We start from the raw sequence: 22158 nt of genomic DNA on the forward strand, positions 1-22158 counted from the left end.
AATTTTCAAAGATCAAGTTGCAGGGGAGATGGGAAGAAATGAAGCCCTTGGAGTTTTGTGATCAGTTGTTTGCTTTTTTAAAAAAATTGGATCATAATAGTTGTACATATTTAATGATTTTTTTCTTGTTGTGGTACTGGGGATGGAATCCAGGTCTTGTTATGTTAGGTCATCACTTCTGAACCTACAGCCCTGATTGGCTATTTATTTATTTGTTTTAGAAAATAATCTGAGCTGGGCACCTGGTGGCTCACATCTGTAATCTTAGTTACTCAGGGGGCTGAGATGTGAGGATCAGGGTTCAAAGCCAGCCTAGACAGGAGTGTCTGTGAGACTATCTCCCATTAACTCCCCAAAAGAGGGAAATGGAGCTATGCTCAAGTGGTAGAGCACTAACCTTGAGTGAAAATGGTTAGGGTCAGCGCCTAGGCCCTGAGTTCAAGTCTTTTTTTTTTTTTTTTTTTTGGTTGGTCATGGGGCTTGAACTCTGGGCTTGGGTGCTGTCCATGTGCTCTTCAGCTCAAGGCGAGCACTCTACCACTTTATCCACAGCGCCACTTCCGGTTTTCTAGTGGTTTATTGGAGATAAGAGTCTCATGGACTTTCCTGTCCGGGCTGTCTTTGAACCGTGATCCTCAGAGCTCAGCCTCCTGAGTAGCTAGGATGGCAGGCGTGAGCCACCAGTGCCCAGCTTGAGTTCAGGTCTTATTACTGGACAAATAATAATCTGGCTTCTCTCTCTTTTTCTTCCTGTTTTCATCTTTGTCTCTGTCTTTTTGTTTTTCTCTGTCTGTTTTCTCTGTCTCTCTCCATCTTACTGTTTCTGTCTCTGTCTGTCTGTCTGTCTCTCACGTGCGCGCATGCGGGCTCCCTTGCCCTCTCCCTCTCTCTCAGATGCTCTCATTCAGAGTAAAGAAAACCCAAGCACATGTGCTTCTACTCCACAGATGGTGTGTGTAGATTTGGGATGCAGATGTGCAGGAGCAGGAGCCGTGGATTGTCAACACTGGTCCTTCCAGCCCTGGCTCTGCCTCTGTGGCACCGTCCCCCATCCCTCCCCATCATCCTGGCTGTGACACAGGTCGCAGGATGATGGAAAACCACAAGTGGCATCCATCACTTCCTGGATCAAAGTTGCCCAGTGCCTGGCACGAGGCGCAGTGTCCCACAGGGCTGCCGGACACTGGCTGCCTCTCAAGGAAACAGCAGTCTGAGTCCTGGTGCACAACGCTTTCTGAAAAAAAAACAAAAAACAAACCCATCTTTTTAGTTTGGAGTGGTTTTACATTTCCAGAGCCACCAGAGAGCTCCCACATGCCTCGCAGATTGCTTTCCTGCACTCTCAGATCCTGCCCATAAAGCCCTGTGTGCCTTTGTCCTGGCAAGAAATTAGCTTTGTTTTTCTCCTTCCGTCTGTTTCCATATTCTCTCTGTCTGTCTGTCTGTCTGTCTCTCTGTCTCCGTCTCTCTGTCTCTCTCTCTCTCTCTCTCACCCCTACCTTCCCTCTCCCCTTTCCTCCTTTCTCCACACCCCCCTTCTCTGGGATTTGAATTCAGGCCGAGAGTTTGATATTCTACCACCTGAACCGTGTCCCTATCACTTTAGCCAAACCCCCAACCTCTTGAGCCGCGTCCCCATTCTTTTTTTTTTTCTTCCCTTAATTTTCTGATGGAGTCTAGTGGTTTTCCCCAGTGGCAGCCTGGGACGTTGCTTCTCCTTCAGAACTTGGATGACAGGAGTATACCCCTATGCCAACTTTCATTAGTTGAGATGGGGTCTTGTGAATTTTTAATCCCCAAGCTAGCCTTGAGTCTCAATCCTCCCGATCTCAGTCTCCCTCGTGGATGGTATTACAAGCATGAGCTACTACATCTGCCCTTAACCGGGTACTTTATGTATATATGTATGTGTGTATGTATGTATGTACATCATGGGACTTGAACTCAGGGCCTGTCTTTTCTCAAAGCTACTTGTCTACCACTTTGAGTCTCAGCTCCACTTTCTGTTTTCTGGTGGTTAATTGGAGTTAAGAGTCTTTCCTGTCTGGGCTGGCTTTGAGCCACAATCCTCAGATCTCAGCCTCCTGAGTAGCTAGGATTACAACTGTGAGACACTAGTGCCTGGCTAACTTGGTATATTTCCACATCCTATTCAGATCTCAATCATTTCCCCCTAAAAACCCTTTTTCTGCCCAGAATCCCACGTGACATTTAGTGGCCATCTCTCCTTGGGCTTCTTCAGGCTAGGCCACATTCTTCAACTTTTGATGTCTTGTGACCTTGACTGTCTTGAGCCCTGGCTGAGGTCTTTGTGGACTGTTCTCTGCTCTGGGCTGGTAGGGTTGTAGGTTTCTGGGGGGGGGTGTGTGTGCTGGGGCTTGAATTCAGGGTCTGGGCATGAGCAGAGAGTGTGACAGAGAGACACTGGGCCCCACAGGGTGGTCCCACTGGGGTCAGTCCTCAATGATCTAAGCACCTCCACTAAGGCCCTACCTCCCTCTGGGCAAACTACCACTTGTGCCATACCTCTAATCTGGCTTCGCTGGTTAATTAGAGATGAATCTTGAGGCCTTTCCTTCCTGAGCTGGCTTTGGAACCTTGATCCTCCAGATCTCAGACTACTGTATGGCTGAGACTACAGGTGTGAGGCACTGGCCCTGGCTTGTTTGTGTTTGATTGTGGCAGATTACATGGAACAGAAGCCATGTAACTAATTGCCAGTGCCCAGCCCAGCGGCATCCAGCCTTCTACCCGCTGTGCAGCCAACACCACCATCTCTCTGTACAGGTCCACTTTTTTCTGGACATTTCTCATCCTTGGGGGGGGTCACATCCTGCTGTGTGGCCTTTTATGTCAGCTGCTTTTATCTGCACAATGTCCTTGGTGTTCATCTACATTCAGATTTTCTGGTCTAATAAATATTCCATTGTGTGAAGAGACCCCCATTGTGCAAATCCACCCAGCCATCCTGGGACACGGGGGCTGCCGTGGACATCGGTACCCAGGCTTCTGTGTCCCGTGCGTTTCCATCTCTCAGATCCACCCCACGAGGGTCACAGCAGGGCCGCTGTGCACTTTGCATAACCCACTGAGCATGCTCGGCGTGCGCCTTTATGCCCGCTGGGATTTTTGTCCATTTGTAGCTTCTTTATCAAGCTGAGCCCGTCCAGCCCGAGTTCCTGTGGCAGTCAGCTTCTTCTCCTGCCTCTGGGGTTCTTTCTGTTTTTCTTCTTACTATTGACTTTGATGAGCCACACCCCCTACTCCCCCCCCACTCTCTACCCACCTCCTCTCCTCATCACCCTTTAGCTTTGTGCTCAGGTGACAACTCCAGAAGACACCCACCTCCCCAGGGGTGGGGGAGGGGTGGGGCCCTATCTTCCTTTTGTTCTTCATGTCATGTCATGGGTGCCCCTACCTCGAGGGTAGGTGAGCCCGCTGCAGAGGATAGGGCAGGGCATCGGGCAGGGCATCGTGTGTGTGTGTGTGTGTGTGTGTGTGTGTGTGTGTGTGTGTGTGTGTGTGTGTAGGGGGTCTGCATTCAGAGAAAAGCCTGAGACAATGAGAACAGGAAGCGGCTGTGGTGGGCCCCAGGGTGCCTAGAAATGTGTCCTGCTGCACCCTAGGGGCCTGTGGCTATTCGCCCTCCACATCCGTGGCAGAGGGGACCCAGCAGCTGGAATCAAGCTCAGCATTCTGGATGTGGTCATCTTGGGGACCCCCAACGCCACCACAAGGTCTTTGTGAGAGGAGGCAGGAGGCCAGAGGCCAAAGGACTGAGAGCATGGGCTGCTGCGAAGAGAGAGGAAGGGGCCGCGAGCTGAGGCTGCAGGACACGCGGCCTCCGTGGAGCCCTGCCACAGACTTACACGCTGCCCTCCACACGCTACAATGGTGGGTTTTTGTTTTTGCTAGTCCTGAGGCTTGAACTCAAGGCTCAGGTGCTGTCCCTTGGCTTTACTTTTCATTTGAGGCTAGCTCTCTACCACTTGAGCCAGACAGCTCCACTTCTAGCTTTTTGGTGGTTCCCTGGAGATAAGAGTCTCACGGGGCTTTTTCTGCCCAGGCTGGCTTCAAACCGTGATCCTCAGATTTCAGCTTCCCGAAGAGCTAGGATTATAAACATGAGCCACCCACCTCTTGGTTTCAGCTTGGGCAAAATCGTAAGCCCCTCCCTGAATAATAAAGCAGAAGCAGGAGAAGGCTGTGGCTTCAGAGGCAGAGCAGATCATCTACCTAGCAACTCTGAGGCCCTGGGTTCAAATTCCAGTACTGCTTTTTTTTGGGGGGGGGCGGGGGGGTCCAGTCATGGGGCCTGAACTCTGGGCCTGGGCCCTGTCTCTCAGCTCTTCAGCTCAAGGCTAGTGCGCTAGCACTTGAGCCACAGCGCCACTTCCGGCTTTTTTTCTTTTTGCTTATGTGGTGCTGAGGAATTGAACCCAGGGCCTCATGCATACCAGGCAAGCGCTCTACCACTGAGCCACCTTCCCAGCCCTCCAGTACTGCTTTAAAAAAAAAATCAGTGTGGAGCTTTGTAGGGCTCTGTGCTGCCATGTTGATAGACTGTAGCTGGGATCAGAGCCCCAGCGCCGTCCACCCGCTGGGGAGTGCTTGCTCCTCTCCCCAGGGCCTTCGCCCTCCGCTCTGTTCTCTGGGAAGGTTTCTCTGCAGAGCACTCGGCAGTGTAATTAAGTGGCCGCTTTTCCTCTGCGGTAGTGACACAGATTTGTGTCCTGTGATAGATCGTTACTCAAGTCCCTTCAAACCTGGGTGTGAGTCAGGCCAGGAAGGAGGCTCCCCAAGCTGAAATCAGGCAGAGATCTGAGTTTGTGTCTTGCTGGGTCTCCCTCCCACTGCCCACATGAAAACCAGACTTCATTCTCCTCCTCCTCCTCCTCCTCCCCCTCCCCTCCCCCTCCCTCTCCTCCTTTTCTTCTTCCTCCTCCTGCTTCCTCTTTGGTGTTAGTTCTAGGGCTTGAACTCAGAGCCTGGGCACTGTCCCTAAGCTGCTTTTGCTCAAGGCTAGCACTCTACCACTTGAGCCACAGTGCCACTTCCAGCTTTTTCTGTTTATGTGGTACTGAGGAATGGAACCCAGGGCTTCATGCATGCTAGGCAAGGATTCTACCACTAAGCCACATTCCCAGCTCCCTTGTTTTGTTTTGTTTTGTTTTGAGTAGTTTTCTGACTGGAGATAAGAGTCTCATGGACTTTCCTGCCTCAGCTAGCTTTGAACCACATCCTCAGATCCAGCCTCCTGAGTAGCTAGGATTACAGGCGTGAGCCACCAACAGCTGGCTTCACACACTCCTTTTTTTTTTTTGTCAGTTATGATGCTTGAACTCTGGGCCTGGGCGCTGTCCCCGAGTTCTTCAGCTCAAGACTAGTGCTCTACCACTTGAGCCAAAGTGCCACTTCCGGTTTTCTGAGTGGTTTATTGTAGATAAGAGTCTCACAGCCTTTCTTGCCTGGGCTGGCTTTGAACTGTGATCCTCAGATCACAGCCTCCTGAGTAGCTAGGATGACAGGCGTGAGCCCCAGGTGCCTGGCTATACTCCATTCTTTCTAGGGGAAGTGACACAGGAATGGCTGTCCTGGGGTCTCTAGGGGCCTATTAGTGTGTGTGTGGGGGGTCTCCCTGTAGCTATAGTTGGACCTCCTGTTGGGGTTGCAGTCTGGATATTTGGGGGGATGTTTATTCCCTGGGTCTGTGCTAGTCACTATTGCATCATTGTGAGAACTAACTGGGTGTGGTTGGTGACACATGCCTGTAATCCCAGCTTGGTTACTTTTAGATTGTCAGTGTAAGACCAAGCATTGTGGCAGGAGGGGCTGGTGGAGTGAAGGTGCTCAGCTCTTGCCTGCCAAGAAGCAGAGAGAAGTGGAGGTTAGAAGAAGGGGCTGGGGTTAAGATAAACCTTCGGCCAGGTGTGGGTGGCTCCCGTCCGGTATCCTGGCTACTCAGGAGGCTGAGATCTGAGGACCGTGGTTTGAAGCCAGCCTGGGCAGGAAAGTCCATGTGACTCTCATTTCCAAAGTGGTAGAGCTCAAAGTGGTAGAGCACTAGCCTTGAGCAAAAAGAGCTCAGGGACAACGCCCAGGCCCTGAGTTCTAGCCCCATAACCACCAACATGAAAGCTAGAAGGAATGCAATGGTTCAAGTAGTAGAGTGCTAACCTTGTACACAGAAGCTCCGGGATAGCACCTAGGCCCAGAGTTCAAGCCCCAGGACACTCTCTCACACATTCTCTCTCTCTCTCTCTCTCTCTCTCTCTCTCTCTCTCTCTCTCTCTCTCTCTCTCTCTCTCTCTCTCTCTCTCTCTCTCTCTCTCACACACACACACACACACACACACACACAGAGGACACACCTCTCAAAGGTCACCCTCAGTGATTTACTTCCTCCAGCCAGGCCCCACATCCTCTCTGGATGACCCTATTGGGGTCCCAGGGGCCATCCAGTCCCCTCTCAGAAGTGCCACCTGCTGGCGACCAGCCTTTCCACACTGGAGCCTTGTGGGGGGTGGGGACAGGGAATATATTACATATAAACAACAGCCACCATAAACGATTGTAAATGCAGGGAGAGCCTCAGAATGGCAGGGGTTTCGTCTCTCAGTCCTGCCTCAGTGGTGAGGATTTACCCAACCTGGGTGAGGCCCGGTGGGGGGGAGGGGGGGGGGGGAGGGGTCTGTCCTCAGCACTGCCCATACAAACACCAAATCCCCAAGAAACAATCCTGAAGCCCACGAGTCTGAGATCCAGGTTAGGGCAGGGCTAGGCGTGGTCTGGAGGGGCCAGGACTGCCTCTTTTCTTTTCTTTTTTTTTTTTTTTTTTGGGGGGGGGGTCCAGTCGTGGGGCCTGAACTCTGGGCCTGGGTGCTGTCCCTCAACTCTTCAGCTCAAGGCTAGCGCTCTACCACTTGAGCCACAGCACTACTTCTGGCTTTTTTTTTCTTTTTGCTTATGTGGTGCTGAGGAATCGAACCCAGGCCTCATGCATGCAAGGCAAGCGCTCTACCACTGAGCCACCTTCCCAGCCCCAGGACTGCCTCTTTTCTGTGCCAAATCTAGCTTCTCATGCGGCGGAAGTTGAAGTTTATGCTTTGGGCCCCCATCTCTTCTGTTTCTGCCTCTGCCTTCCCTTGGCCAATCCCCCCCCTTACTCCCCCCCCAGGTGTCTGTTCAGACCCAGCTCATCTCGAGGACACAGGCCACCAGCAGCTTTCAGACCCTGTCTTCTGTGCTCTCACTTGAACTACTGAAGGCTGTGATTTATTTCCAAATAAGGTCATATTCTGTGACATCCAAGTGAAAATCAGTTTTGTCACATAATTAACCCAGGGTCTCCCTGTCTGTGGGCCCTGGGGGTGGGGGCTGAGTATCAGTGGCCCTGTCCCCCCCCTCCAATCTACCCCTGATCCCGACAGCCCCAGCATGTACCCTTGGTCCCCTGGAGGCCGTTACCCCCACTCCCACCCTTGTAAGAATGTCACGGCAGGCGTGCATCTTTCCAGTGCTTTGCTTGTATCCTGAGGCAAGTCTCCCTGCTGAGCCATAGAGGTCAGAGCTGTCCCTCAGCGCTGTCCACAGCGGGGACTTTGTAATCTGTTTTCTAGTCGTTAAACAACCCAGTTGCTCTGAAAGCTTCTGGCTTCTTTTCCTCCCAGTAGCCTCACCTTTTTTTTTTTTTTTTTTTTTTTTTGTCGGTCATGGGGCTTGAACTCTGGGCCTGGGCGCTCTTCAACTCAAGGATAGGGCTCTACCATTTGAGCCACAGCACCACTTCCAGTTTTCTAGTGGTTTATTGGAGATAAGAGTCTCACGGACTTTTATGCCCAGGCTGGCTTTGAACTGTGATCCTCAGATCTCAGCCTCCTGAGTAGCTAGGATGACAGGTGTGAGCTACGGACATTCAGCTAGCCTCACTTTCTCTTTTTCTTTTTCTCAGTGGCACTGGGGTCTTGAACTCACACCCTTGAACTTACATGCTGGCTAGCCTGGACCTCAGTCCTCCTATTTGCACCTCCCACACAGCTGAGACCACAGATAGACACCAGCTTGTTTGCCATGATCAGATCTCGTTAATGCTTTGCCCAGGTTGGCCTCAAAGATCACCACAATCTTCTCAATCCCTGCCTTCCTTGAAGCTGGCATTGCAGGTTGTCATTCAGGGCATTTCCTGATCTTTGTGGTTGTAGCTTTTCCATGGATGACAATGGAATTGTCAAAAAACAATTGGCAAAAGAATTGTTCTCCCCAGGGGCAGGAGGCTCATACCTGTCATCCTAGCTACTCAGGAGGCTGAGATCTGAGGATGGTGCTTGAAGCCAGCTGGGGCAGGAAAGTCCATGAAACTCTTATCTCCAATGAACCACCAGAAAACCAGAAGTGGCGCTGTGGCTCAAGTGATAGAGCACTAGCCTTGAGGGAAAAAGCCCTGAGTTCAAGCCCACGACTGATATGATACTAAAAACAAAACAAGTTCTCATCATGGAGTCTTCATAATTTTTTAAAACCATTTTTTTTTTTGTCAAATAGTTCAGGGATTAAGTTAGGTCTCTTCTGATGCAGAGAGCTTTGCATTAGTGCTGGGGTGGGGGAGAAGACAGGGACAGGGAACCCTTCACTGTGTGTCTGTCTGTCTTTCTCCCTCGGAACAAACACATGATCTGCTTTGGCTCTTTTGCCAGAACCCCGACTGCAAGGAGTGGCTGGCACCCCAGAAGACACATTTGGAAAGTAGGATGCAGATTGTCAGCTGTGGCGTTCTCCATGTGTTACAACATTTCCAGTCCCCCGTGTGTACAATCTGGATTTCTGTCTATTCTAGTCCTAGCCAGAGGGGGAGGCGTTGGAGAAGTTCTGTTTTAAGCAAAGCATCATGGTATATATAACAATATAGCATTCTTATAACTAGATTGTTCATCACATAGAGAAACTGCCCCTTGTAGTAGTTGGTACAGAGCCCGCAAGTCTGTTACGAGAGTTAACTAAGGATGTTGTTTATCTGCAGGCCCTCGCCCCCACCCTGTCTCGTTTTTTAAAAGGCATCTGGGAGGTATGTGGGGGGGGGTGTCCACACCACAGATCTGAATTATATATTTTGATGTCCCTTTTAAATATTTTTCCGGTTTTTCTTTTTGAAGGGAAGATCTGAATCTCAGGAGACAGCCTGTATGAGTTAGCTACTGCTGCATAACAAGTACTGCTGATATTAATGAACTGAAACAACACATACCATTAACAATTCTCATGGGTCAGGAATCTGGATGGAACTTGGGCTGGCCTTCTGCCCAGGATTTGTCATGTGCTTCAAGATAGATGTTAGACCTGGGCTGTGGTCTCATAGACTCATCCAGGGGAAAGAGTTGCCCACTTGTTCACGCTTGTGGCTGTTGGTGGACTCTACTTTCTCATGGAGCCTACTCTGTTTATTGGCTACTGATGTGGGAACTTCCCCTATGGAAACTTAGTTGGGAAACAGTTTGCTACTTAGATGGCTCTAGTGTGAACTAATCACAGAAGGGGAAGTCCCCTCTCCTCCACCATGTTATGCTAGTTAGCACAAGTCATGGGTAGGTCTCCTCACTCTCAGGCAGAGCCATCATGAATGTCCTGAAGACCAGGAGTTGGGGGACTGTCTTTGAGTGTCCTCCATGTTGCTAGATGTGACTGGTGGTGAGTGAGGTAGATGGCCGAGGGGGGCAGAGGGGGGCTGAGGGGGGCCAAGGGGACCAAGGGGAACAGAATAGGTTTTGGTTGAACAAGAGGTGCTCTTGCCAAGCTTTGAATTCACTGTATTTCTTCCTTCCTTCCTTCCTTCCTTCCTTCCTTCCTTCCTTCCTTCCTTCCTTCCTTCCTTCCTTCCTTCTTTCTTTCTTTCTTTCTTTCTTTTTTTCTTCTTTTCTTTTCTTTTTTTGGTTATGGGACTTGAACTCAGAGCCTGGGCACTGTCCCAGGGAGAGTGCTCTACTTGAGCCACAGTGGCACTTCCAGTTTTCTGGTGGTTTATTGGAGATAAGAGTCTCACACCCTTTCCTGCCTGGGCTGGCTTTGAACCATGATCCTCAGATGTCAGCCTCCTGAGTAGCTAGGATGACAGGCGTGAGCCACCAGCACCTGTTTTCACTGTATTTCTCTTATGTTCCCCCCTTCCTTCCTTCCTTCCTTCCTGCCTGCCTGCCTGCCTTCCTGCCTGCCTTCCTTCCTTCCTTCCCCCCCTATCTTTCTCTCTGTCTCTCTTTCTTTCTGTCTTTCTGTCTTGTGCTGGTCCTGGGGTTCAAACTTAGGGCCTGGGCACTATCCCTGAGCTTTTTTACAAAAATAGAGAGTGCTCTAGCCTTAGAGCCACAGAGCCACTTTCAGTTTTTTGGTGGTTAATGAAAGATAAGAATTTCATGGACTTTGGCTGTCCCAGGCTGGCTTCAAACTGTGATCCTCCAATCTCAGCCTCCTGAATAGCTAGGATGACAGGCATTCATGAACCACCAATACCTGGCCACCCTGACTGTTATTTCTGTTTCCTGGTGCAACCAGTAATTTCCTAAGATGGCATATTGCTTTAGGATAATCTTCCAGGTGCCAATTTGGAGGGAAAGATTTCCAGAATTTTCAGTGTCTGTCAGTCACCCAGATGGGTCCTGCCCTGCATATCCTGTTTGTTCATAGGGAGCTCCGGATGGGATGAGGGGTTGAGGCGAGGTGGGCTTAGCTGGATTGTAGTGTTTGGCCTGGCCTAGGTAGGAGTCAGGGACTCTGTTCTGATCCCACAGTACCCAGGACACCCCCCCCCCCCCCAGAGATGGATCCAGCCCAGTGTACACAGGGCAGACCCTGGGATGAAGGTGACCTCGACAGAACATTCTGTGATCTCAGCACAGGACACTGAGCTGAGCTGGAGACAGCGCTGAGCTCAGGCCCTGGGAAAACCGTAGCATCTGGTGTCGACTCAGCAGGTCTTGTCTCCTCGCCCCCTCCCCCCCATATACCCCACCCACGTGCCTGTGGCCAGCTGACCTTGTGGGGGTCACAAAACCAGCCCTGCAGACCCAGAGCTGGCTGCGGAGTCCCCCGGCACCCCATGTGACAGTGCAGCCCACATAGGGCCCTGGAGGTGGTGATAGTGGAGCCCAGCTAGTGGGGTCCAGTCCCTCCCTCTCCCGCCAGGCTAGTCATGACGGTCACCTTAACCAAGACCAGGTGGAGCTCATTCTACTCCCAGGAAGACTTCTGTTTTTTTCTAAGTCAGTCATGGGCCTTGAACTTGGGGCCTGGGCGCTGTTCCTGAGCTCTTTTGTTCAAGGTAGGTACTCTACCGCTTTGAGCCACAGCACCACTTCCAGTTTTCTGGTTAATAGGAGATAAGAGTCTCATGTGACTTTTCCGTTTGGGCTGGCTTTGAATTGCAATCCTCAGATCTTAGCCACCTGGGTAGCTAGGGTTACAGGCGTGAACCACCAGTGCTGGGCTTTGTTCTTTTTTCTTTTCCACAACAAAATATTACCCTAGAGTTTACAACAAGATAGTCAGAGGTCTTAAAATGAAAAGGGAAGTAGTCATTACCCAAGTGGTACAGATGTTTGCCCCAAAGCACCAGAGAACTGATAACTAGCTTTACCAGCCAGTGGTGTCCTTGATGAAGCTGCTCAGCTCTGTCATTGCTGTGGGAAACATGGTTTGTAAAGGAACAGGCATGACTGTATCAATAAAACTTTATTGACAAGAACAAATGATGGGGCCGGATTTGGCTTTCTGACTTGGGTTCTATGATATCCACATGATCCAGTTGGCAGGCCCTTTGACACTTTTGAGTGCTTCCTTACCTGGGCTAGTTTTAGCTCCTCTCTGAGCCTCAGTTTCCACATCTATAAAATGAGCATGATTCATAGCCTATGCAATTGTTGGATTGATTGCATTGGCTATTATAAGACAAAGGTGGGGGGAAGGACTGTGCCCCCGGGAACTCTGTCTGTCCTAGCTAAGGGAGCTCCTGGCATGGAGGGGGTGGTGGCCAGGGACACTGCTCAGCCCCACCCCCACCCTGCAGTGCCCAGCACAGAGAACACCGACCAAAATGTCAGCACCAAGGCAGAAAAACCCAGCTATAAGTGCAAATGACTAACAAGTTGTCCTTTAAAAAAAAAAAAAAAGAAGACGACCAGGATTGAGCTGGGTACCAGTGCCTGTCATGCTAGCTACTCAGGAGGCTGAGATCTGAGAATCCCGGTTCAAAGCCAGCCCAGGCAGGAAAGTCTGTGCAACTCTTATCTCCAATAAACTAATCAGAAAAATCTGGAAGTGGTGCTGTGGCTCACGTGGTAGAGCACTAGTCTTGAGCAAAAAGAGACTCAGGGACAGTGCCCAGGCCCAGAGTTCAAGACCTGGGACAAGCAAGAAAAAAAGAAAAAGATTGTCAGGCACTGGTGGCTCACGCCTATCATCTTAACTATTCAGGAGGCTGAGATCTGAGGATCACAGTTCAAAGCCAGCCAGGCAGGAAAGCCCATGAGACTCTTCTCTCCAGTTAACTACCAAAAAAGCCAGAACTGGAGCTGTGGCTCAAGTGGTAGAGCGCTAACCTTGAACTTAATTAAACTCAGGACAGCACCTAGGTCCTGAGTCCAAGCCCCAGGACTGACAAAAAAACAAAAACAAAAATCAGAATTGACTGTTACTGGTGTTACACACTTGTCATCTTAGCTACTCAGGAGGCTGAGATCTGAGGAACACGGTTCAAAGCCAGCCCGGGCAGGAAAGTCCGTGAGACTCTTATCTCCAATAAACCACTAGAAAACCGGAAGTGGTGCTGTGGCTCAAGTGGTAGAGCGCTCACCTTGAGCTGAAGAGCACAGGGACAGCCCCCAAGCCCAGAGTTCAAGCCCCATGACCGACAAAAAAAAAAAAAGTCTGAGAGACTCCAGTGAGCCAGCCAAAAGCTGGACTGGAGGCATGGCTCAAGCAGTAGCGTGCCCTCCATGCCATATCATGTTCTCACTGTACTGGGGTCTGACATGGAGGTCCCCCACTCCTCCAGGAGTGGGCTCAGCCACCTGTCTCCTCTCCGATTCCTCTGATGCGAGCTAGCCAATTTGCATATCCTGTTTTTAGCCCCTTTCTTTTCAATTTTATATAATCGTCTCATTATGAGGCTGTCATAGCCCTGAATGCCCCCTCCCTCACGTTCCAAAGCATCTTCTATGTAAGTAGCTCCTTTCCTGTCTTGCTCTTGCCTGTCTTCTCTCCTCCCTGTTTCTTCTTCTTTAAAAAAAAAAAAAAAAAGCTGTTCATTTCAGAAGCATTTTAGATTGTTAAATCTAAATCTGCTCAGTTCAGAGGCCCCCGCGCGCCGCTCCACACCCACTGTGCCTGTCGTTAACGACTACCTGCGACACTTGTCTCCGTGAACAGCCCCGTGTTCATGCACGCCAGGTGCACACAGCACTCAGATTACCCTGCACACACGTAGCCCCACGGTCCTTTTTTCTGCCTCAGAACTCGATCCAGGATCCACAAGTTACTTGTTTATTAATTGATTTATTTTCGGTGGTACTGGGGTTTGAAATCAGGACCTTGAACTTGCCAGGCAGGCTTCTTTACTACTTGAGCCCTGTCCACAGCCCTGTTTTTTTAAATTATATTTTCAATAGACTCTGACAGTTTTTCACTAGGATGGGCCTTGAACTCTGATCCTACTGCTTATACCACCCCCCTAGCTGGGGTGATAGGAGTAAGCCACCATACCCGGCTTGTTGGTTGGGATGAGGAGTAGGTTCCATAACTTTTTGCTCAAGCTGGTCTTGAACTATGATCCTCCCAATCTCTACCTCTCAGGTATCTGGGATTATAAGTATGAGCCACAATACTTGGCCTTTGAGTGGTACTGTTACATTTTTTTTCCTCAGGCTTTCTCTATTGGTATTCCTTGTTCTCTACCCTCGGGAATTTATACTTTTTTTTTTTTTTCTGGTAGTGGGATTTGAACTTAGGGCCTCATGCTCTCCAGACAGGCACCTGAGCACACCTGGCAGAAGTGAGGCTGTCAGATGTCCCAGTATAATGAGTACTTCATAAGTGCTCCACATAGTAGGAGCAGCTCTCTATCAGTTTCAAGGTTTGGATGGCTGGAAGGAAGAGCCTGATGCTGCCCCTTCCTGACCCGTGTCCCCGTCTCCCCCTTCTTGCCTTTTGAGCTCTTGCCTTTTTGAGCTCAACATAACCAAAAGCAGAGATTCAGAAATCAAACAGTCCTGTGTATATCTCAGATATTGCCTAGGTCATCCTTATGCTAAAATCTAGCCAGTGTGGTTGTGTCCATCTACAATCCCAGCTACTGAGGAGGCAAAGATAGGAAGATGGCCCAGAACAAAAGAGGGAGACTATCTGAAAAACTGAAAGCAGAAGAGGTTGGGGGTGTGGCCAAAGCATCAGGGGTGTGGTCAGTGTTAACAGGCGTGGCTTGAGTGGTAGAGGCATGACTGTGCCTGATAACAGGCTTGGCTCCAGTAGTAGGGGCGTGGCCAGGGCACCGAGGGCGTGGCTATATGGTAGCTCCCTGCCTAGCCACTCAAGACCTACACAAGGTCTTGAGTTCAGTTCCCACTGCTTTTCTCCAATGTGTGGTTTCTCTGAAATTCAGATTTAGCTGTGTGTCCTTTGTTTCTCTGGCAGTGGGAAGGTTTGTCACCCAGGGAAGGGGTCATTACGGGATGCAGATCTGAGTTGAATGACATGAAAATGTTGTCACTAAAATTAGGTATGTGGAAAGCCGAATGCAGTCAACATTTTCTAACCAGTAGAAAACGGTGAGGTAAGTTGGGTGTCGGTGGTTCATGCCTGTCATCCTAGCTACTCAGGAGGCTGAGATCTGAGGATCGCAGTTCAAAGCCAGCCTGGGCAGGAAAGTCTGTGAGACTCTTATCTCCAGTAAACTATTCTGAAAAGGCTGGAAGTGGTGCTGTGGTTCAAGTGGTAGAGTGCTAGCCTTGAGCAAAAGAAGCTTAGAGACAATGCCCAGGCTCTGAGTTCAAGCCCCACAACCAGCACAAAGAAAAGAAAATGGTGCGGTATCTGCACACGGAAGAATGAGGATGGGACAAAGCAATGGTCCTGATTTGAATTAAAAGGAACAAAGCCAAAAGTGAGTGGTGGTGCATGCCTATAATCCCAGCTACTCAGGAGGCTAAGACCTGGAGAATCTTCATTCAAAGCTGATCTGGGGAGAAAACTCTCAGAATCCATCTTCAAAAAAACCCCCAGCAAAATGCCAGGTACGGGTTTGACTCAAGTAGCAGAGCACCAGCCATAAGTGGAAAAGCCTAGGGAACTCAGGGTCCAGGCACCATCCCTGAGCTTTTTTTTGCTCAAGGCTAGCACTGTACCACTGGAGCCACAGCTCCACTTCTGGTTTTTTGGTGGCTAATTGGCGATCAGATCCTCACAGACTTCCTTTTCCCAGGCTGGCGTTGAACTGCAATCCTCAGATCTCAGCCTCCTGAGTAGCTAGGATGACAGGCGGGAGCCACTGGTACCTGGCCAGCTCAAGTGTGGTATAGATACTCATAGTTTCTATCCTATTGACAAGTTTAGGAGGCAGATGCTACCTAATAGCCCCTAAGAAGACCCGGAAACTGAGGCCGGGGTCAGAAGGTAGGGTTGGGAATATCTCCCCCGCCCCTTATTCTATCTTTTGTCTCCCAGCTGCCCCTGTGCCTTATCTGCTCAGGGCTGGTGCACAGCCAGCTCTGGGTCTGGCCTGGCCGGGCTCTGTCATTGGCTGATAAACTTCCCTAGGCTCGGGGTACCTTCCCTTGACTCTATTGCACCCCAAGCCTGGGCGGGAGGCCTCCCCCAGGCTCCGCCACCCCTGTCTTGGCAATCAGCGCTTCTCCCGCGGTGACATATTTAGATGGTTGCCGTGGTGATGAATGAAGGCTGAGGGTGACAGCTTCAGCTTTCTATATCCAGCGTCCTCGGTCACACGTGCTGACGTCAGCGTGGGAAGAGGGGGGCTGTCATGTTCTACCCACCCACCCACCCACCCACTCAGGTCCCAGGAGGATCTGGAACCATGCACTGGGTGGGGGGGAGGGGGGCCCTGGCACCCAGTGCTGTCCCTGGCTGTCCCTGACCTTCCAATGTCCTGAAGATACCGTGTCCTTCAGGGGACACAGCCCGGACTGGGGACACGTGTGGCTGTCATTTGGGGGGAGAGACGCTCCTGGCCTGGAATGGGTGGAGGCCAGGGAGGGAGATGGAGAGAAACAGAGAGCGTGGGTTCCTTGAGGACCTTCAACACGATGGAGATTCTTTCTTTTTTTTTTTTGTCCGCCGTGGGGCTTGAACTCTGGGCCTGGGTGCTGTCCCGCAGCTCTTCAGCTCAAGGCAAGCGCTCTACCACTTGAGCTACAGCGCCACTTCCGGTTTTCTGGTGGTATATTGGAGATAGGAGTCTCACGGTCTCTCCTGCCCGGGCTGGCTTTGAACCGCGATCCTCAGATCTCAGCCTCCTGAGTAGCTAGGATGACAGGCCACCAGCGCCCGGCTGGAGATTCTTTCTTTAAAACACAATCTATTGTTATTATAAAGGTTATCAGAGGGGTGGCAGTTACGTAAGTCAGGTGAAGAGTACCTTCCTTTTTGGACAAGGTCACCCCACCCGTCTCACTCAATTTTGATCATTTTCAAAATGCATTCTTGGCCTAGGGGTTCCTCCGAGTGCCCCGCGTGGTTCTCTGTGCCCTTCCTTCCTTCCTTCCTTCCTTCCTTCCTTCCTTCCTTCCTTCCTTCCTTCCTTCCTTCCTTCCTTCCTTCCTTCCTTCCTTTTCTGTCCTAGGGCTTGAACTCTGGTCCTAGGCGCTGTCCCTCAGCTCTTCAGCTCAAGGCAAGTGCTCTACCACTTGAGCCACAACACCACTTCCGGTTTCCTGGTAGTTTATTGGAGATAAGAGTCTCATGGAGCCAGGCGCTGTTAGCTCACGCCTGTAATCTTAGCTACTCAGGAGGCTGAGATCTTAGGATCGCAGTTCAAAGCCAGCCCGGGCAAGAGAGACCTTGAGACTCCTATCTCCAATAAACCACCAGAAAACCGGAAGTGGCGCTGTAGCTCAAGTGGTAGAGCACTCGCTTTGAGCTGAAGAGCTGAGGGACAGCGCCCAGGCCCAGAGTTCAAGCCCCACGACCGACAAAAAAAAAAAAAAAAAAAAAAAAAAAGAGTCTCATGGACTTCCCTGCCCGGGCTGGCTTTGAACCACGATCCTCCGATCTCCGCCTCCTGAGTAGCTAGGATGACAGGCGTGAGCCACCAGCACCTGGCCTGTGTTCCCTTCTGGGGGACACACTTCTGTAGGTGGCCACACACCTGCTTGCTTGGAGCTGACAGGTGGCTCGGCCCTTCCTGGGCAGGTGTGCCCCAGACTCCGTGGCAGTGATGGATCACCCTGCTTCACACACCAGCAAGCCCTCCCCGCCCAACTCCTGCTGAGGAAACAGCTGAGCGGGCAGTGTGGGCTGGGCTGCATGAGCCTCTCTCCAGAGCTGAGTGTACCCATGACAAGGCTTGCCCCACAGCACCTGATCCATAGAAGAGTCCGCAAAGAACAGTGGGATTTTTCTTTTTCTTTTTCTTTTTTACCAGTTAGCCTTGGAAGTGCACCTCTGGCTTCTGGAATGTTCTATGCATGGACAATAAGCCTGATAGGAAGTGGGACCATTCTACTCAAAGGCTTGGACACCAGGAGGCAGAATCATAAGAATCCTTAAGGAAACGAGAAGCAGTTAAGCTTATTTCTGAAAATGAAGATGGAGGCTGGGCATGGTGGTACATACCTATAGTCCCAGCACACAGCAGGCAGGGCTGGGGGGGGGGGGGATCTCCAGTTCCAGGCCAGTGTGGGTTACACAGCAAGACCCTATCTCTAAACCAACATGAAGGTAAAGATGGGCACATTTACCTTATTACCGGCTCACATCCCTATAAACAAAACAACAAAGGCATGCCACTTACTACGACTGGGGAATGGTGTAGAACATAGAGAATTTTACCAGGAGTTAGCAGCTGTCAGTTTTCTAGCGCATTCTATTCTGGGAGCCCTCTGGGTAGAATTACAGTTTTTTCTTTTTTTTTCTTTCTATATTTTTTATGCTAGTGCTATGGCTTGAACTCAGGGCCTGAGCGCTGTCCCGTAGCATTTTTGCTCAAGGCTGGTGCTCTACCACTTGAGCCACAGCTCTGCTTCTGGATTTTTAGTGGTTTTTTGGAGATAAGAGTCTTACAGACTTTCCTGCCCAGGCCTGCTTTGTTGGTTGATCGTGGGCCTTGAACTCAGGGCTGGTGCCTTGACTCTTATCTCCACTAAACTACCAGGAAACCAGAAGTGGTGCTACTCTTTTGGCCATGTTCAAGCTTTCACCTTTGACTATGATGTCCAAAGCAGGGCAGAGAGAAAGGGACTCTGTCCCGTGCAGTGACCTGAGTGGAGGAGGGCCTTGTATCCGGTCAGGGAGCACACATTGGACTGGGTGGGCAAGACTCATGTAGAGCCCTACAGAGCTCGACAAAGGAGTGGCAGGAGGGGGAGACAAACCTGACCTTCAGCCATTAGCTGCTCATGACCCTACAGTCTGCTGGAAAGGACATTTGACCAAGGCCAGCCTGGCTTTTTCTCGGGCCAAGTTGTCTGTTTTATTGAGCAAATTCAGCTGTTAAAATAACCAACATGGTGCCTGGGATAAGTTCCTACTCCCTTTCTTCCTCCATTTCTCCCTTACTCTTCCCTACCTCCCTCCCTCCTTCCTTTTCTTGGTGCAGTACTGGAGCTTGAACTCACAAACTCAAGCACTTGCTCCACTTTGTGGCTCACAGCTGGTGCTCTACCACTTGAGCCATGCCCCCAATCTGGCATTTTGCTGGTTCATGGAAGATGGAGTCATCAGACTTTTCTGTCCAGGCTGACCTTGAACCACAATCTTCTGAGTCTCAGTGTCCTGAGTAGCAGGGATTACTGGTGTGAGGTACTTCTTCCTTCTTCCTCTCCTCTCCCTCCCCCGCCCCCATAAAGTCACTATTGTGTGTCACTGTTGGCACCACTGGCCTGGGAACCTCCTTATCCTATCTCTGCAAGTTTTGTTTTGTTTTGTTTTTTTAATTCTAATTGATTAGTCCAAAGTAGCACAGACAGGTCCTCAAGGTAGAGGCACGGCCTCCGGCTGCTCTGTGCCAGCCTTTTCATCTGTCATCCCAGTTGACATCATCTGCTTGGACGGTCCCCCACTTACCTCAGGGCCCCAGGAGCTCCAAGGCCTCAAATTCTGTCCAGTCCCAGCCTCCGTGCTTCCCTAAGGACGTTCAGAACATTTCTGGGGCGATGGTGCCCCCTGCAGGTGATGGTGGGGATTACAGGTTTCTACCTGAAAGCTGACAGCAGATTGGAGGAAGCTCAGGAAGAAAACAATAAAACCTTAAAAAAAAATTTTTTTTTTACATCTCGGGGTTAAAAATAAATTAATTTTGGGCTGGGAAGGTGGCTCAGTGGTAGAGCGCTTGCCTTGCATAAATGAGGCCCTGGATTCAACTCCTCAGCACTACATAAACAGAAAAAGCTGGAAGTGGCGCTGTGGCTCAAGTGGTAGAGCGCTCGCCTTGAGCTGAAGAGCTGAGGGACAGCGCCCAGGCCCAGAATTCAGGCCCCATGACCGACAGTTGTGGAGGTGGGAGGGAAGGGATGGTAGGGGAAAAACAAAAGAGGAGGCAACAATGCTCCATAGGAAATGTACTCCTGACCTTGCTCATGTAACTGTAACCCCTCTGTACAGTATCTTTACAATAAAAAACATACAAAAATTCATTTTATTGGGCTGGGAATGTGGCTCAGTGGTTGAGTGCTTGCCTAGCATGCATGAAGTCCTGGGTTCGATTCCTCAGTACCACATACAAAGAAAAGGCCAGAAGTGGCACTGTGACTCAAATGGTATAGTGCTAGCCTTGAGCAAAAGAAGCTCAGGGACAGCGCCCAGGCCCTGAGTTCAAGCCCCAGGACTGGCAAAAAAATATTTTGCTTCTTTTTTTGTGAGTGTGGATTACTGGGGTTTGAACTTAGATCTCGTGCTTGGGAGGCTGAGCCATTCCCCTAGTCCTGTATGTGTTAGTTAGGTTGTTAGATAGAATGGCATGCTTTTCGCCTGGAGCAGCCTCAGATTTAGATATAGCCACTTTCACCTCCTGGGTAGCTGGAATTACAGGCATGAGCTATGGCACTTGGCCCTCTAGATGAACATCTTGTGTGTACAAATCAAGGCTAGCGCTTTACCTTGTGAACCACAGTGCCACTTCCGGTTTTCTGGGTGGTTCATTGGAGATAAGAGTCTCACGGACTCTCCTGCCCAGGCTGGCTTTGAACTGTGATCCTCAGATCTCAGCCTCCTGAGTAGCTAGGATGACAGGCGTGAGCCACCGGCGCCCGGCTTGGTCTCTCGCATCTTTTCAAAAGCTTCCCTTTGGGTTTGGCGGGCAGCATCTGGGGGCCTCTGGTGGCCTCTGGTTGGTGCCATCCTCAGCCTGAAGGAGCGACTTGGAGGCAGGACTTGCAAAGTGATGTCTGTCACCATCGTAACCATCCATGGGGATGAACTCAGGTCAGCAGCTGGCGTTTCCCGGCTAATGTGCTGTTTCTCTTTGTAGGGAAGAAAGCTCGGGGCTGGAATCGAGCAGGGGAAGGCAGAGCCCACAGCACAGGTAGGCACTGTGATATTTCTATTTGCATTTGCTATGGAGTTGGGGAGGGTGAAGCTGGGATGCAGGGGAGGGGGGGAATATTGATTCCTGCAGAGACCGCATCTGGCTGTGACTACAAGAGCCCGCTCAGGTGTGTGGTCCTGGGCCACTGATGCGTGGCCGGAGATGGTGGTGCTGATGGAGCTGTCATCCAGAACCTCAGACAGTGTCGTGCCAGTGCAGACGTGCACACCTGTAATATCTGCCTCTTGCTTGTCTGAGCTCCACTCCACAGCCCTTTCCTCCCATTTCCAGGTGTCATGGGGGCGTGGCCGGCCCTCACACGTCACCGCAGACACACGAAGTCTTTGGAGGTGATGCACATTTGGAACTTGGTTGTCTGTTTTCTGTTGCTGTGAGAAAACACCCAAGGCTGGGTGCTGTAGAAAGACAAAAAGGTTGTTCTAGCTTATGGTCCTGGAGGCCACAGCAGACATTGGGGTGGGAGGATGCGGGGGGAGGGGGGGCGGCGCACCCGTCCCTCACTGGGTCACCCAGCCACTCCTGCCTTTTGCCCGTGATGACAGGAAATGATCTAGAACTGGACATACTTAAAAAGCAGAGGACGTGCGTGTACGCATGTAGAAATACATGAGTCCAGGGCCGGTGGAGGGCCAAGCAGACACAGCACCATCTGTCCACAGGGTAGAATATTAATCAGCCAGGAACAAGACAGGTCTGTGACGCAAGCCACAGTGTGGAGGGACCATGAGCAACACATGCAACCCCTCCCTCCCCCACCCAGTGTGGATAAGTATACTTTCAAGGTGATGGAATGTTCTAGAAGTAGTTATTGGTGAATTGACCTGTTGGATGGTCTAGGAATTATATCTTGATGAAGTTCCTCTGTGTGTGTGTGTTTGCATGCGTGCGCGCGCGCTGCTCCTGGGGCTTGAACTCAGGGTCTGACACTGTCTCTTGAGCTTTTCTGATCAAGGCTAGTGCTCTACCACTTGAGCCATAGCTCCGCTTCCGGCTTTTTGGTGGTTCATTGGAGAGAAGAGTCTCATGGACTTTCATGCCTTTGGCTGGGGTTGATCCACGATCCTCAGATCTCAGCCTCCTGAGGAGCCACTGGCGCCCAGTCCCAGTGCAATCTTAAAACCTCTGCAACTCTGGCCAGCAAAAAACAATCCTTTATTGTCGTGTCGGGTCATCTTTGGGTTTCTGAGCTGAGCGGTCCCTGTGTTCTTTGCTGGCCTCACTTTTTGTTTTGATTTGGTCTGATTTGCTTGGCTTTTTGTGACACGATTTCACCAAGTAACCCACGCTGGCCTCAGATCCTCTTGCCTCTGCCTGCCTACTGCTGGGATTACAGGCACGCCCCACCATACTGGGCCCCTTTGCTGACTTTTCCATGGGGGATTTTTCTGTCCCTGACCTGTTGG

The 22158-nt window shown here is 50.7% G+C and overlaps 1 protein-coding gene across 2 annotated transcripts in view; it reads left to right on the forward strand.

The window, feature by feature from the left end:
* LOC138813930 (guanine nucleotide-binding protein G(I)/G(S)/G(O) subunit gamma-7) overlaps positions 1-22158 on the forward strand; it is a 101336-nt gene that overhangs the window by 11125 nt on the left and 68053 nt on the right. For both annotated transcript variants that reach the window (XM_070002526.1, XM_070002527.1), the window contains exon 2: positions 20678-20731. The gene's annotated coding sequence lies outside the window, so the exon portion shown is untranslated. The remainder of the gene's footprint in view (positions 1-20677; positions 20732-22158) is intronic.

The sequence above is a fragment of the Dipodomys merriami genome, unplaced genomic scaffold, assembly GCF_024711535.1.
Source record: "Dipodomys merriami isolate MVZ:Mamm:240054 unplaced genomic scaffold, mDipMer1.0.p SCAF_6, whole genome shotgun sequence".
Lineage (NCBI taxonomy): Eukaryota > Metazoa > Chordata > Mammalia > Rodentia > Heteromyidae > Dipodomys > Dipodomys merriami.